Here is a 16,697-nt window from a genome sequence, read left to right as displayed (position 1 = left end):
ACCCCACACTGGAGCAGGGGAAGGACTCCAACTCCTCTCCCAGAGCAGCAGGAATGACATGTGATAAACACCCCCTTCCTCATTGCTGTGGGGGAGGAGGTAGAGCTAGAAAGAAGGAAAAGGTGTGGGGGAAGGTGTTTTTAAGATCTGTTTTTACTTCTCATTATTCTGCTCTGATTTTGTTAGTAATCAATTCAATTAATATCCCCAAGTTGAGACTGTTTTGCCCGTGATGGTATTTGGCAAGTGATCTCTCCCTGTCCTTATCTCATGAAACTAGTTGTATTTTTTCTCCCCTGTCCTGTTGCAGAGGGGAGTGATAAAACAGCTTTGGTGGGTGCCTGCCACCCAGCCAGGGTCAACCTATTACAACTCCCAGCAGCAGTTGTCTTTTTTCCCCCCTTTCTGCTCCTTGTTAGTTTGCATTTGCCTACAGAGTCCCCTTCTCCACATACCCCCTGCTCTGGGGGAAGCTCACCTTCTGCACCACCAGCAGGGTTCCTAAGGAGAACACTGGTCAGACAAAACACTGGAAACAGCTGTTTTTGTGCTTGCATCAAAATTAAAACCACATGGATTTTCCACCATTCTGTTCAAAGCTGAATGTCCTGAAAGCATCCAAGTTTCTTCCCCAGGCACATGCTGCCAACTCCTCTGAATATTGGTGGACAAGCTGCCTCAAAGCATAAGAACAGCAACAAAACAGCAAAAGAGTGAACTGTTTTTCTTTTTGCTTTATTTCGGAGTTCACAAAATGTAAAGACAGTTGTTCTCTGGTCAAAAATGGTCTTCCAAGCAAGGCGGTCACCTGGCTCCAATGGAACCATTTCTTCCCCCCTCCTCCACAGTTGCCTTAAATCAGTGTTCAACAGCAGATTGAGAGAAGCAGCAAAGTAAGCAAAAGGTGACAAGTAGCTGTTTTTAATATGAAAGGCTTTTGCTGAAGCACATTAAAATACTAATTCAAATGCAGGATAATCAGCATTTTTATAAGATTTCATTCTGGTATGGGCTACTTCTGTCAAAAAGCACTGCTGGCTATGTGGTCCTACTAACAGAGCAAATAACTCAGATGACTTTGCCACAGACCTAATGCCACAATGAAAATATATTGAAATTAAGTATGTTTTTGCATATACTTTGAAAACAAAGGAATAGTTTGTGATACAATGACAATAATGCTAATAAGTTAACACCAAGACACAAACAGCAGTCAGGTCAAATCCTTAAGTCACTCTGTAGGAAACCTAGATATGAGCTTGTTTTAGCTCAGAGTTACACTGAGACCTCATATGGTCCCTGCTAATGAAATGAGAGGAAGCAGTAGTATCTACTCCCAGCGTAACAGCAGGGAAACCAGATTGCAAGGTTCTTCTGCTAATGTGAGTTACTATAGTGTTGCCGAAGCTTTGCACTGTTGCAATAATTGCAGATTTAACAGGCCTTTTCATCCTTCTCACCTTCAAATCCTCTCTCCCTCAGAACAGCTTAGTGCTGCCATCTACTTTTTTTATCCTAACAGGTTTGGGTTTTTTTATCCTATCAAAGTTCTTAATAGACTAACTCATCCTCTATGGCAACACTCCCTCAAGTCTTTACAGTTGGGTCTCCACATTTAAATGTAGTCCAGCTCATCGTCAGGCAAAGTTAAAACCAGAGAAAAGGAAATACAGAATGGTATCCAAAGTCCTTTTAACACTAATTTACACTTAAGCCCTCAAATATTAATAACACCCCACAACTCCCTCAACTCTTAACCACAAGATATCTTTTACAACCCTTGGAGGTATTAAGCTAGTAAATTCAGAGATGACAAGGTGGCAAAGACATAGGTCTTTATCTAATCATCTGGACAGTTCTGGAAAGCAAATTTATCTAGCTAAGGATGTAATTCAAAGTTTCAGTCCTAGAGAATTAATAAAATTCTTTTATAGGTCATTTATTTGCACAGACACTAATACTGCTGGAAAAAAGAAAATATTTCCTGGCTAAAGGATATATCATTTGAATAAAGAGGCTGAAAAAACACTGAGGCAGTTTACTAGGAGACTTCCTGCTGCTGATCAGGCAGGAGCTAGTCTTGATTAATTCTCCATCTCATTTTTCATTGCAATTATTTTAAGGTCTGAGCAATCATTTCTACACAGTTCCCCAACCACCATTTCTTGAGGTTCTTCACCTTATTTTACACAGAAGGAAGAGTGTTCAGACCACAGCACTGCTCCCACTCTTGTCTTCCCACAAATCCCTTGGAATAAGGGCACGCCAGAGCATCTTCTGCCTTCCCACTGACAGCACACAAGACAGGCAGTGAATCCATCCTCATTGTGAGCATCTGCCCAGAGACTGTGCTCCAAAGAACTACTCTGTAGGCTTGTATCTTTGCCTCCCTTCATCCCAACCTCAACCCCTTATCAACCTCTGTGGATAAGGGCCAGATTCTCAAAGAAATCACAAAGTCTCTTTGTGCCCTTCATCTTAGCTGGAGGTCTCTGCGTGCTTCACCCTAGTGAGGTGCAGCTTTTTGACCTGAACAATCTGAAGAAGAAAAAAAAGTTCTGTATTTCATCATTATCCATCCTAATGACATCAGCTACTTTTGGCAAGCAACAGACACACTCTTGAGTAATTGCCATCTTCATCCAGACGGCCACGAACACAACATGAGGCCCTAACCACAGGTCCAAGAGCTGCACTTACGCTGGGATTCCAAATTTCTACTCAAATCATTCACAGCATTCCCATGCACACGCAGACAGCATCCTGCATAGGGAGGAAGGCTTTTACCCCTGCTCTACCTACATGTCTCAGCACAGATGTTCAGGTCCCTGCCTACATTTGGAGTTCGGTCTCATGTGACCCCAGGCCTCTGCTGAGGCTGCAAACAAGTCATGGGGGCTCTGGTGGAGTGAATATATTTATCCACAGGAAATTAATCGAAGGGAATTAATCACATTTTATGTGCTGTATCAGGCTGATGAAGGTCACACATCTGACCTGGGACAGCACCGATGTCAAGTTCACAAGGAAGAACCCTGAAAACTGGCAAGAACAGGTATTTTCAGAAGCATATTTTTTTTTCCTTCCTGCAGAGCTTTACTTCATAATGGAAGATGGATGAGGAAAAATTGAAAAAAAAAAAAACCAAACAAAAAAACCCCAAAAAACCAAAAGACATAGGTTTTAAAATAAAAATTTATTTCCTAGCTGTCATTCTTGGATTTTGCATATCATGTCTTAGCATTAACTGCTGCCAAACACAAGACGTCAGGTCCATCTGGCAGATGTACACTTCCCTGGCTGCCAAGTGCTTCCTTTAGATCCAGGGGCTTCACTATTAAGTATATTCACAAATTCCAGCCTCCTAAATGAGTAGGGCTTCTGAACAGCAGCCTCTGCTTCCAAGTGCCCTGGAAAAGGGGAGCAAGGGTACACTGCAATCATCCAGAGCATCTGCTCTGCTTGTGTGGTAGAGAGGGCAGTTTCCTGGTAACCGATGGTTATACCAGCTGTGGGAGAGCTTTAAGGAATTCCTTTTTCTCCAGATTATCCCTCAGTAAAATTAGAAAGTATTTAGGAAGCAGAGGGGAAACCCAACCATTCAACCTGACATCATTACTTATTTACATATAAATACAGCCAGGAAATAAGCATATGTATTTATATATAAACAAAAAAGCTATCTGCACAATGTTTCATATAGTGCTTTCCCATCCAATATTTACTACTTTATTCATGACTTAAGAAAAAAAACTTTTTCCCAAGAAACTGGTGATAAAATGCCCTCTGGTGGGCGTGACTGTGGACCTCTACATCAACAACCACCTCCGAAATAGTTCAGAGCCTTCAATATATTCTTGGGATTACTATTTTTAATGGAGTGAGACAAAGCACACACTTGCTTTCCAGAAGAAACAGATACACCCCTGACTAGCAAGCCCATGTTTTACTGCTAAGTATCTCTAGATTAGAATCATCTCAAAGTTTAAAAAAATCCTATTAAAATAATTTTAGGAAACATGACATGTTTTAATGTTCATTTCACCTTTTGGATACTTTTTCCTCTTCAAAAATATGTAATTAAGAGAAACAGAAAAGGAAAGAGGCATTAGGTTCTGCTTTGCCTCAGCATAACAGAATCTTTGTCGACTGAAATGGAGAAAGGAGGGTGGAAAAGAGCAGCATTTTCAGAGCTTATGAATCATTTTTGTCCTGTTAAAGCACCATGCACAACTAGGAAGGCAGCTCTAACTGTACAGGCAAAAAATAACAGCCCTTGTTCCAGAACAGTTTATTGGCTAAACAGAAAAAGCAAAGATGGAAAAAACTCCCCTCAAATATAAACTGAAGTTAACAGGATGTGTTTTATCCTTCATATGCTCAATAATTGTGGGTGGTGCTTTCACTAATCTGAAATGCGATATATCTAAAATAAACAGAGCTGAAGGTCTAAGGTGCAGTGACAGAAGAGAATGCAACAACTTGGGGGCAGAGTACACAAACAGCTACGCTGAGAATATATATATATTTAAACCAGACTGCTTCCAGCCAAACTGGAAGGGAAGAGCCACCAGGCAGATGGGACTATAAAAGCCTGACCCTAACACAGCCAAAAAAAGCTGCAGTTACACACAGAACTCATGATGACCCCACATAGTTTCTAGGGACTTCTTCTATTTTTTTTTTTTTTTTTCTGGTGCAACAGCAAAGCTTCAGAGTTGCAGCTAAATAAAAAGGCAGAGCAGAACACTCATGTCACATGAAGGAAAATAGAAGAACTGCACTGCTTTCCAGAGTTCCTCAGAACATCTTTGTGCTTCTGTTTTGTGCAGGATATGGCACTTTTTCTGTTCACCAGGATGGTTAGAAATTTGCTTCCAGCTTCCACAGTACAATTTGCAGTTAACTGCTGCTTTATGCCAAGAATATTTGCAACTTTGATCTATATGTGGAATGTGAAACATTTCTGTCTTTTTATAGATGTTTCTGGGCAACAAAACTTTTCTTGTGAAGTTGTTCCTGGGTATAAACAATTATACAATTTAACATTCATGCCCTCCTTTTCTGCCCTCAGAAAGAAAAACAAAGCTGTCAGAAAACACTAATTTATTTGACATGTGCCCTTATCTGAGTCCTGCACCCCTGCTCTGTATAGAGCTCCTTCCCTCTCTAGTGGCAGCCAGGTCACATATCAATGGGTAAGCCTGCTGAGGGCTTGGCTCACAGTTTAAGATTTCTCTTTGCCCACCCAGAGATTCAGAGTTACATTTACAATTTCTTCTGAAGACAGAGGCCAAGGGTTTCACAGAGCAATGCTGTCACTTGGTGTTCTACTGTATAAGCTCTATCACTGCTTCATGATCATCATTCTTGCAGGCATCTCTGGGCCTTATGTTGACTGCAGCTACAGTGAAACATATTTGTCTTATTAGAGAGAGCAAGCCAAGATTAAATGGTCTATTTGTGCGTGCAATAGTAACATGCACAATGCCCATGCTCCTAAATTTATGCCTAAAATTAAAAGTAACAGTTTATCTAGGTAAAATTAGTACTGACATTTCTTGAACCTTATCCTGATGCTTAGTCCTGGGGAGGTTTTTTTTTTTCATCTTTCAATTTTCTAATCAAGAAGATAGCTCAAGGTCATACAGTTCTGACTGCTGTTAAATTCACAATTTTTATGTAAAAATAAGATGCTACTACTCTGTTTTTAGGGTAAAACTATCCTCTTAAGCAATCTTAGAAATGGCTACAGTCAAATTCAAGACATTACTGTTGTACTTAAAACCATGAACTGATAGATTCTAATTTTACAAGATAATATTTATACAGGAAAGACTCATAATCTGCTGTCAGATGTGACATCATTTGAGTAAGTACCTTGAAGAAATTTGAGCCTGTACATGTTTTTCTGAAGTTGAATAACTGCCTGATAAACAGTATGGCCGGAAAATAGGAAGGAAGTAGTTAACCAGGCCTTCTGCTCAGATTACATGCAGCAAAAGTCTCATCAGCCCACTGGCTTCTCCAGATGAGAAGTAGAGAGGTACCCAATGACCTGATTAACCATCACCTCAAGCAGTAGATGCCTGGGCTCAAGCTGCACCCAAATTTCCATCATAAATTAATGTTTAAGCTTCTCAATCTGACTCAACTGGATGTCAGTCTTGATCTTAAACCAGATCACATTAACTGTGACATCAGAGCACTGCAGCTGCATGAAGTTCTTTGAATAAAGGTGCCAGCATGGCACAGGGGGTTGGGTTTTTTGTTTTACTTGTATTATTTCTGAAATACAATATTTCAGTAACTTAGCTGTTGCAACAATAAGATTTGTCTAAGAACAGTTTTTAGAAGGCTTGAAGAATTCTGCTGTGAACTGTTCAAGTGTGATATTGAAACAGTGAATTTAAGGAAAACTTGCTTCAATTTCTTTTTTACAAGAACATACCCTACACACACACAAATGGGCTTTCAGAATTTCTGAGACAGAGAAAAATGAATAAACCAAAATAAACAGTATTATGGTAGCAAGTGAACCACAATTCTCCTCTTCATTTTTGACTGCAGTTCTGTATCCAAGTACAACTTTTAAAGTCAGTCCTGTATTTTAGGGACTTCAGGCAAGCCTTATTGTTTCCTTAGTTCCTATACCATTTCTATGCTCTGCTTTCTCCTCCTATAAATAACAACTCAAATATCAGTCACAACTTCCCACTGCCTTTTAGTTCACAGAGAGATAAGGTTCTGATGTTGCAGAACTCTAACTGCCCAGACGTTTAATCATAAAATTACACACTTTTCTTCCAAAGGAAAAAAAAAATGTACTAGGACACAGGCTTTACTTTTGGGGATATGATAAACTTAAAAAGAAAAGGTAGAACATTTATCTAATATTTGCAGGATACCAAACATAACTTCATTTAACTGATTTGGGTCAAGGACAAATTTGGCCCATTCTATAAATACAGAACTGTGAGGGCAAAGAAGAAAAGAGTTATTGAAGCACCTGGACTGTACAAACCAGAGACCAGCAAATATTGTCCTCCCCCTCTCTTCCACTTGCTGTCATCTACTGAGATTTGCAGACTTTTTCTTCGACCTCAAGACCTTCACAGTTGAATTTCACAAGTGATTTGTTCCTCAGGGTAGAGAAGCACTGTGCAACATCAGATACATATTGGAACATGTCAGCTCCACAGGTGTTAACTAGATCAGGATTTGGTCCACAGTTCAGTAGCTCTTGTGACAATTCACACATCAAGATCAACTGAGAGGTTCCCCAGGAGGTCCCATGCAGCCACAGCCCACGCTCTTATGTGCCACAGGCAGTTTTTAATCAAATCTCATTACATTTGTTTGCAGTCTTAAGGCTCAGACCTCAGAAAGCAAGGAGGTGGTTTTTACTTTTAGTCTTGTACAAAGATCATAAAGAATAAAATGCTGGCACGGACAACCAAAGCCTCACAAATTCTGAATTTAAGAATGGGCAGAAGTGTAAAAGAGATAAGAGTTAGCACACCAGAGATAAAACCCAACTTTCATTTATGCCTATGTAACATTGATTTCTATTAACTACATATGTGTAACCGGGGGCAACATTTGATCTGAAGCCTAGTACCTTGATGTCCAGCTACTGTACAACAGAAGCAAGAAGGTAACTACAAACATTTGATTGATGTTGCCTGTAAGCAGGGCATTGCAGAAGGCCCTACCAGCAATTCATATTGACAAAGTCAAGATGGGGCATGGCAAACCTTGCCACCAGAAGTAATTGCACAAATATTTGGAGTGTTGCTAAAAGAAAAAAAAAAATTATGACACTGGGGAAAGGCAACACAAATCCACAGACCAAGAAATAAGCTTCTACATGCAAATACATGCAAGCTTCTCCCAAGTTAATTCTCCTCTTAATGGAATATTGATTGGTATGCTCAATGTTTAGAAATGTGAAACAATGTGGGGGAAAGAAGGAACGGAAGACATACTCAGAGCAGTGACTTTTGTTTAAATAATACATACTTTCCTCATATGATCAGCCAAAAATAGCATAATAAAGAGGGCAGTGCAGTATATTTAACATTTTGCCTTGTCTTTTATTAGCAAGTCTGTCAGAGATGGCCTGGAACTGTTAGCCACGCACTTTGTGCGCCCTTCTAGGAGAAGAAAGTACATAATTTCTCATGATCTCTCACCATACGACATCACTGGTACATCTGGTACTTCTCTACTCCAAACAGGATGGACTGCAAAGTGTCTGTGGTAGTATAGAGGCTTTTCAGATGTCATCTATGTCCTGGGATAAAAAGTGACAATCTATCAAGCTGTTTGTGAAGCTGAGGGGAAACCCACTGTTTGGGGGGAAAGCAGAGCAACCCAGAGCCACAAAGAACATCTGGCTAAGCTTTATTGCGTCTACTCCTATTCCGAACTGAGAAGGGAGAATGAGAAAAAAACAAGTTACATCTTTGAAGCAGCTATTTAAATGAACATCCCATTTTAAAGAAAACACTTAAAATATAACCAATGCCATAAAATCAAGCAGCCACTTACTCCAATCTTCCAGAAATTTCTATCTACTCCAGTGACTACTGCCACCTGTACAATTTCAGAAGAGTTTCTTCTGTCCTTTTCCTTCTGTTGTTCATCTCCTTCTGAGACATCCCTTATAGCCTCCAACTTGTTTTACTAAAACAAGCCATTCAAGAACAGGGCAAAAGGGAAAAAAAAACCCAAACCAGAAGAACCAACTTCCACTGCCATCAAGAGTTCCTAGCCCTGATAATCCAAGCAACAACCTCATGCTAAACAGCTCTGCTGATCCATCCCATATTAAGGATATACTTAAGAAGAGAGACACCATCAAGAAGCCATTTCATCATGTACAGGTTGATACAGTTGAATTAGTTTATACAATTTACGTACACGTATATTTTTGTCCTTTGCTGCTCATACTGAAAACACAGGAAACCTCATATAGAATTAGCAGCTTCTGTCCCCTGCTGCCTTTCCAAACTTCATGAAGGTTTAAGGAATAAGCTCAAAAAGGCATTGCTTAACTTTATTCTGCAGCATTTCATATAGTTTCAAAAGTATTTTCCAGACATTTATATACCCAACAACATTTTGTAATATGAAGTGTTCCAATTTGGCATTGTTCCACCCTTGGCAGGCAAGAGACAATAAAAATCAAGAGTAAGTGAAAAATGAAGTTTTTGAAGTGTACAATATGTTCGGAATCATCTAATGAATTCAGGTGCTCAACAAGCTACAAATCAACCAAACTTTGCAACACATATAGATTTCAAAGCACAGGTAAACACAGCTGCATCCACTTTAAAGTTATTCCATGTCGTGTGATTATTGCGATGAACTTCCTGAATCCCTTCACCTCTCCTTTTGATCTGGGGTTTACCTGTGGCTGGAAAAACTAACGGCATTTAAATTCTTCTCCCTCTAATTAAGGGAAACAGCATGGTTAAGCCTCAGACTGAGAAAAGAAACTTTTCTTTGAGTAGCTACGGCATGCTGCGATCTGCAAATCCACCAGCATTGCTTTTGCAGACCAAAAACAAAATCCTACAACAAGGTCTGACAGAGCATATCTTAGAGCAGAATTATCCGATTTAAATATTAATTACTCATCAGCATGGACTTTAGGAAGTGTCTGAAGCAAAAGCCTCTAAATCACACACTCTAAATCCAGGATTTCTAATGTCTGCATTGTCATGCGGATCATGGTTGTGGGGTGGGATTTTGGGAAGGGAGGGCTTTTTTTTTTTTTTTTTTTTTTTTTTTTTAAAAAGTGTGAAGACTGATAATGAGCCTCTTTCCAAGGTTCAAAAATACCAAGAGACGTATCAATAGAGTCCAGCTCAACAAATTAGGCACATCTTGAGTTCGTGTGCTGTACAGGACACTGTTATTGGCTCAGATACCTCTGTATCAACTTGAGGGATTCTTCACAGTATCTCTCAACTACACTGACAGTCCGAACACCATGACACACCTAACAGTTTTTAGTTAACAGCAATGTTGCAGAGGAATTTTATCAGTGGTAGATTTTCTTGCAAATTGTTGCACTGAAGGAGTTCCAATGCACGCCTTGAGATATAATCTGGTTCTCAGTCAAATTGCATACTACCTGTATTTATGTAGTCCTAAAACTGGAGGCTAACCCAAGAAAAAACAAACCTGAACAGAAACCCAGGCATTTAACATCATACATCACATAGCATATCATAACGGACAGCAGGGAATTAAGCAAAAACACAAATCACAGAACACTACAAAAGCAACACTGAATTTATTTTAAAATAAGTCTTTGTCTACAGCTTCAGCAGATCGTTTCACAGAATCAGTATTATTACTGGAAGCCAGCACTATAAATTACCTGAAATTTAGGACCATCAAAAACTAAGTGTTTTTCTGATGTTAATGCCAATTATGGCCAAAATCCAGGTGAAGAATATTTGAAACCTAAATCTAAGCATCACAGATAAAATCCCCAAAAAAGCAGGACATAAAAATTAAGCAAAATGGTCCCATGTTCCACATATTCTAATCCACAATATAAAATTATTTATGGAAGAGTGTGACTAGGAATTCAGTTACTGTCATTTATCAGATGGTCAAGACAGCACAGAGGTAACTGGTTGCATAACAACAGCACTAGGAAGGTTTCTTGGGGCACTGCTTGTACCAGGTCTGGTTTCACCGTAACAGGTAAACGATGCATATTCACACCCTGTGAAGCACATTGACTTGTAAAAACCTGACAGAAAGGCGTTCCCGTAAGAGATTTCTCATCTATTTCCCTTTAATGTTTCTCTTTATAACTGAGGAGGAGTTCTTTGTACTTCTGGTAACAAAGGAAACGTAGAAGTGACAGAAGCATGTCAAAGCTGTTTATGTGTCATACAGCCTCACACTCCAAGTTGCTGTTGGCAGTTTACTTCTTGAAAAGACAGTCTTCAGCCTTCACATAGGAGTTCCACCTTCCTACAAGTAACTTTATGGAAGAGTTAACTGCATGAAGGGATGCTGAAATCCTTCCCCACACTGTGTAAGCCAAAACAAAACTAGAAAGGAAATAAAAAAAAAAAATGTGACAAAGGGTTAATACAATAATTCGGGTACCCGCAGGTATATTCAAGGCAACAGTATCTAATTCATATGTTTATGGGCTTTAGGATATAGGTTTTACACAATTTCTTCTATGAAGAAGTGAGTACATTAAGAAAGTGATTAGATAGAGAAATCACAGAATCTAATGATACTGTGTCATATTTGAGGTTATTGAATCAGCATACTGCAAGAACAAATACTGCAAAATGGAAGATCTGTGGAGGAAAAAAAAAACCTGAAGGACCAAATAAGTCACAAACCCATGCTGAGATTTTAGCTAGCTAAGTGTCTCACGGCACAAAGAATTAGTGATCTGAAAAAGATGTGGACCTCAGTGTTGCACTACGAAGCTGAGGCTCTGCAAAAAGAGCAGCTTTGGGATCAGGCCTTCAGGTGTCTGGGCTCCCCAGGTTCGTAACCTTCGGCAGCAAATCCAAGTGCACCGATGGAGTTAGTGGACAATCACTACAAGAACTTCAGTGATGCTATGCTTAACCTAAAGAAGGGATGCTAAAAAAGTTAACAAAAATATTAAAGACACCAAAACTTCAAAGTGCAGCAATAAACTCCTAACCATTTTTAAGATTAAAAAATAAATTGCACAAAAGGGTTATGATGTAAGGTATAAGGGTTAAACAAGATGGGACAGCCTGGAATTTCTCCCTCCATTCGTAGATCCAGGGGTACTTTTTCCTCCTAATGCTGTGTGCAAGTTTCCACCACAGCACACAAAGGCTCTACACAGAGAAGCTAAGGAAACATAAGAATTTTTTTTGGCCCCTTAATCTTTTTCATTTCTTTTTGCTGTGCTTCAGAAGAACTGGGTCCATCAGGTTTTGGAACTAAATTAAAAGGTCAGGAAAACAAGTAGGCATGGACAAGACTGAATTGCAGATGAGCAAGGAGGAGCAGAGAAGCAGCATTGGGATAAGTGCCAACAACTGCAAATAGTTACAGTCCCGATTCTGGTGGCTGCTCAGGCAGTGTCGAAGCTGAGCAACTCCCTGTGACACCAGAGATCACAACCTGGGAGAGAGGGACGAGTGGGAGAGAGCAGCATCACTGGAGAGACGATCACAGCAAATGTGGGCATAATGAATTCTCCTCACAAACACGCACTAAAAGTGATAGCACCAGATACAGTGCTCAGTAAATCCCCCCTCTCCAAAAAAAAAAAAAAAAAAATCACATTTAATTCCTAGATCCATGCCTTCCTCTTCCTTCATTGAGAAGATTTCCAGCCAACATACACACTATATACTTTTTATTATTGTTTGAAGAAGAGCAGCAACCCCGGTAGCATGCTAATCTAGAAGCCAAGACAAAACAGAGGTGGGTACTTTCTTTCCTCAAGATTTCTGCTTCAGAAAAAAAAAATGCACAAGGGTTTGTTCCTGCACACCAACACTTTTTGTTTTGTTTCAGCAAGACTTTGACAAAATCTAATTCACTGTGCCATGTATGTAATATATTGGGTACCTGAAGTATGACCATCACTCATTAGAAATGTAATTAAAAAGTGACAAAACTAGATCCCCCCCTCCCCAGCATGCAGATGAAAACCAGTAACCCTGCCTCTATTTGTAACCATGACAACTATAGAATATTTTATTTCGGTAATATAATTCACACTGAACATTTGCTCATAGGTTTTGTTGTTAAGGGAAAGGTTGACACACTGTGCACACATTTTATAAGCTACCAAAGACAACAAATACATGAAACTCAGGCAGTTTGAGACCAAGAGCCCAGTTTGTATTTCAGAGTTCATTTAAGACCCTCTACAGTAAGTGAAATGAACATGAACAAAAATTCATCCAAATAAGGTGTTACAGGTCATTACTTGCAAGCCAACTGCTTGGTATGACGGGATGTTTTTCTGCTTTCAAATAAATCACAATGATACCCTCATATTTTCAAAGAGGTAGTAACTCAAACACCAAACTTTAATTTTCAATTAAAATACCGTAGGAATTATTAGGAAATATCAATGTGAAATATCTGTACAAAACAAGGCAATGAAAAACGTAGTTTACATATGCTGGTTAAGTCTTATTCTGGATGGGTCACTAAATTATTTGCATAGCTCCCATATTTCATCTTAAATTGAAGACAACTTCCATAAATACACACAATGAGAACCGGTTATAAGAACAAAAAAAACCCCCAACCCTCCACATTATTCAAAGAAGATTAAACAACCTCCTGAGCATAACTAAAGTTTGACGCAGATAAATGTCAGAGTAAAATATTGCTGTACTTTATTTTTCTCCACATGGAGAAAAAAAAGAAAGCCATTCGCAGTTTAAGCCAGAATACAACACTATTAGAAAGACACACTGTTGCTTTGGTTTGGAGGCAAACAATAATAAAAAAAAATAAAGCTTGCTGGAATATTATCCCCTTTCTCCCACAGATTATATCTTTCAAGGAGGATTTAAAGTTTCAGCAGATTGCTAATTATAAGAAACAATAATACTGCTATCTGCAGTCACCTTAAAGCTACAGTAGTTTGGGTTTTAAGTACCTCAAAAGAAGAGCCTGATAAATGTGTTTAAATCGGTGCAAGAGACTCACACGTGCCTACACATACACACTTGCTCAGCTGTTTTAAAGACTATCAGGAAACAGGAAGTTTCTTCATTTATCAGAAATATGCTCTATATAACCATCCATTTAAACAAGTAATAAGCCTGCAGCAAACATGCGAGGCTTTTTCCTTCATTGATGGAAAAGTGATTAAATCCCCCTTAATCTAGTTATCAGAACACTCTATTTTTTCTCTGCAGTTTTCTTATACAATAACAAAAGATAAGCAACCAACTACAAGGCCAGGGTTCCGTTATTTTTGGTGGTGGTGAGGAGATAAATCTGTCTCCAGCGTTCTAGGAATATTTTCAGTTTAATAAATGAGACCAGAGGAGAAAAAAATAATCTCAGAGACGATGAGCATACACTGTTTATGAAGTGTATGACAAACACCACCTTCCATCCCCAGAACTCCCTTCCTTCAGACCCTTCACCACCCTCCAGGGAGGCACAGGGACCCAAACCCAAAATCCCGGGGACCACAGATCTGCATCCTCACACGCACGACAAGGACAGCTCGCCACATCCACTCAATGTCAAAAAACAAAGTAGCTTTTCCTTCCCAGCCTAAGAGAGACCTTCCGAAAACCGGTACCCAAGGGATGCGCCTCTGCGCCCCGAACGGCACCAAGGCAGCACTTGGGCTCAGAGATAAGTTAAAGGAAAACAACCCTCAAAAAAAAAAAAAAAGCATCAATGGAAAAGCACAGCAGCAGACAAACAAACCTCACACCGGTGAGGGCATGTCACCAGCGTGGGAAACGTACGAAGTGCTTTCAAATATATACGTACACATATATATGTGTACGTATATATTTTAACAATATTGCGCCGAGAAGTTCCTCGTATACATCACGCGTGGGGATATGGAGAAATAAGAAAGACGGAACGGGAATGCATTCCAGGCACAGGGAGAGGACGGGGCTGGCTGAGGCGTTTGGGAAGCAGGCAAGGAGGGAAGCAGTCTGCCTGCGGGGTGCGCGCCGATCCATTCCCAGCCAGTTTCGGGGCGGCTCCGGGCGCGGGCCCGGGGGTGGGATGGAGGATCCACTGGGACAGCCGCTCCCAGCACGGCGGGGGGATCCGCGGGAACATCGCTGCCCCCGGGGCTGGGGGAGGGGGGTTCGCGCGGCCGCCGCCGCTCCCCGAGCGAGCGCCCGAAGTTGTGGGTGCGCGGTGGGGGCGGGGACCCCCACGCCGAGACGAAAAAAAACCGGAAAAAACCCCAAACCCATCCCAGCAACATTCCGAGGGCCCGCTGCCCCCAGCATGGCACCCCCCGGGCAGCAGGAGGCACGCAGGAAGTTTTTAATGCGGGCAGCGAGCGCAGGCGCAGGGCAGCCCCAGCCCGGCGATGCCCCGGCGCGGCGGCTCCGCGGGCGGACGAAGGGGGCTCCGCGGGCGCGGGGGCAGCGCTGACCGCGCCGCTTACCTCCCTCCGCGGGGGCGCAGGCGGCCGCGTCCTCAGGCGGCGGGAGGATGCGCGGCGGCGGCGGGAGGAGGAGGAGGAAGAGGAGGAGGCGGTGGCGGCGGCTTGTGCATCGCAGCCCCCGCCGCTAACGCAGAGCCCCGCGCGGCTGCGGGCGCCGGGAGCCGCGCTGGAGGCCGGGCAGGGAGGCGCGGCGCGGCGGCGGAGGCTGCTGCGGAGCCACGACCATGCTCCCCGTCTGGCCGCCTTCCCCTCACCTACTGCCCGCTTTAGCCGGGGAGGGAGGCGGCCTGGGCGCCGGGGCGAGGGGCGGGCCGGGCCAATCGCAGCGGCGGCGGGAGGAGGCGGTGGAGCCCGGCCCGGCCCGCCCCGTCCGCCGCGCCGCCCCCGCGGGAGGGAGGGATGGAAGGGAGGGAAGGGAAGGGAAGGGAAGGCGGGCAGCTCCCGGCCCGCCGCCGCCGCCCCGCGGGGCCGCCTCGCCGCGCTGCCCCCGCCCGGGCGCAGGTGCGGGCGGTGCCGCCGCTGCCGGGGCCCCGCGCCGGGCGCTCCCCGCGTCCCCCCGCGCAGAGGGGAGAGCGCGTTCCAAAGGTCACCGCGCTCCCGCTCGCTGCTTGCGGGAAAGTAGCGGGTACTTGGAAAGAAATACTGCCCCGCTTTTTTAAATCATCCCTCTCCCGGGGGGGGCGGGGGGGGGGGGCAGGGGGCGTGATCCCAGGCCTCTCCGAGTGCACAAGAGTGCACAAGAGTGCTGGAATACGTTGGTACCATTTTCTCCCAACAATACTCTTTCTTTTTTTTTTTTTTTTTTTTTTTTTTTTTTTTTTTTTTTAACTTTTTTTTTCTAATATCCATCGTGTCTGGAGTCACTAGAGATTTTCCCCGTGGAAATCTGCATCTGTCTCTCTCTCTCTCTTCTGTATAATCTTGTATCTGCGTGTGCGGCTTTGTAGGGATCTCTCTGATGTGCACACAAGCTGCATATGCTGTAGTTTTAAACATAGAACACTTTGTCTTTCATATTTCCTGTAAGCATAAAAATAAGCTTAATCAACTTATTTTCTCCTCACTTTGCCAGTTAAAAAAAATAATGCATCTATGCTCCAGAGTGTTGGAAGTGAGGCAGTTGTGCCAAATGCCAGCAAAGAGAAGGAAGCACACAACCCACAGAAATAGGAAAATCCATGTTTTTATTGGAAAAGGGATACATGCTACCCAATGCCTGGAGGAAGCAGGGTGCAGCACTAGCAGAGCAATTTCATTTTCTCTCTTCCCAACCTCCCAAACAAATACATTATTGCAGTGGACTAAAACATTTCTAAACTGAGCCATCATCATTAATATTAGAATGCTTTTAGCCGAATACGGCCTCACACTGGAACAGGCAGGCTCTGAACATTTTTGTTGTTAATACATCGTGGATTAACACTGAAACCTCAAGTCCTTTATGTCGCGGTGGACTGTGAGGGTCAGAAGTTCAGAACAGTTTAAATCTGAATTATTTAGCACGTGCACGCACGACACACTCTTCTGATTTCCACGCAGAGTTTTTTTC

General features: G+C 42.2%; 1 protein-coding gene across 4 annotated transcripts in view; it reads right to left on the bottom strand.

The window, feature by feature from the left end:
• Positions 1-15,439, bottom strand: part of KLHL29 (kelch like family member 29) — a 392,600-nt gene extending 377,161 nt beyond the window's left edge. For all 4 annotated transcript variants that reach the window (XM_051810143.1, XM_051810162.1, XM_051810153.1 and 1 more), the window contains exon 1: positions 15,149-15,439. The gene's annotated coding sequence lies outside the window, so the exon portion shown is untranslated. The remainder of the gene's footprint in view (positions 1-15,148) is intronic.
• Between the last annotated feature and the right edge of the window lie 1,258 nt (positions 15,440-16,697).

This window comes from Manacus candei, unplaced genomic scaffold (genome assembly GCF_025592945.1).
Source record: "Manacus candei isolate 608988 ecotype Guabito, Panama unplaced genomic scaffold, ASM2559294v1 h1tg000007l, whole genome shotgun sequence".
Lineage (NCBI taxonomy): Eukaryota > Metazoa > Chordata > Aves > Passeriformes > Pipridae > Manacus > Manacus candei.
Note: the sequence above shows the minus strand (reverse complement) of the source record. Positions and strands in the feature narration are given on the sequence as shown.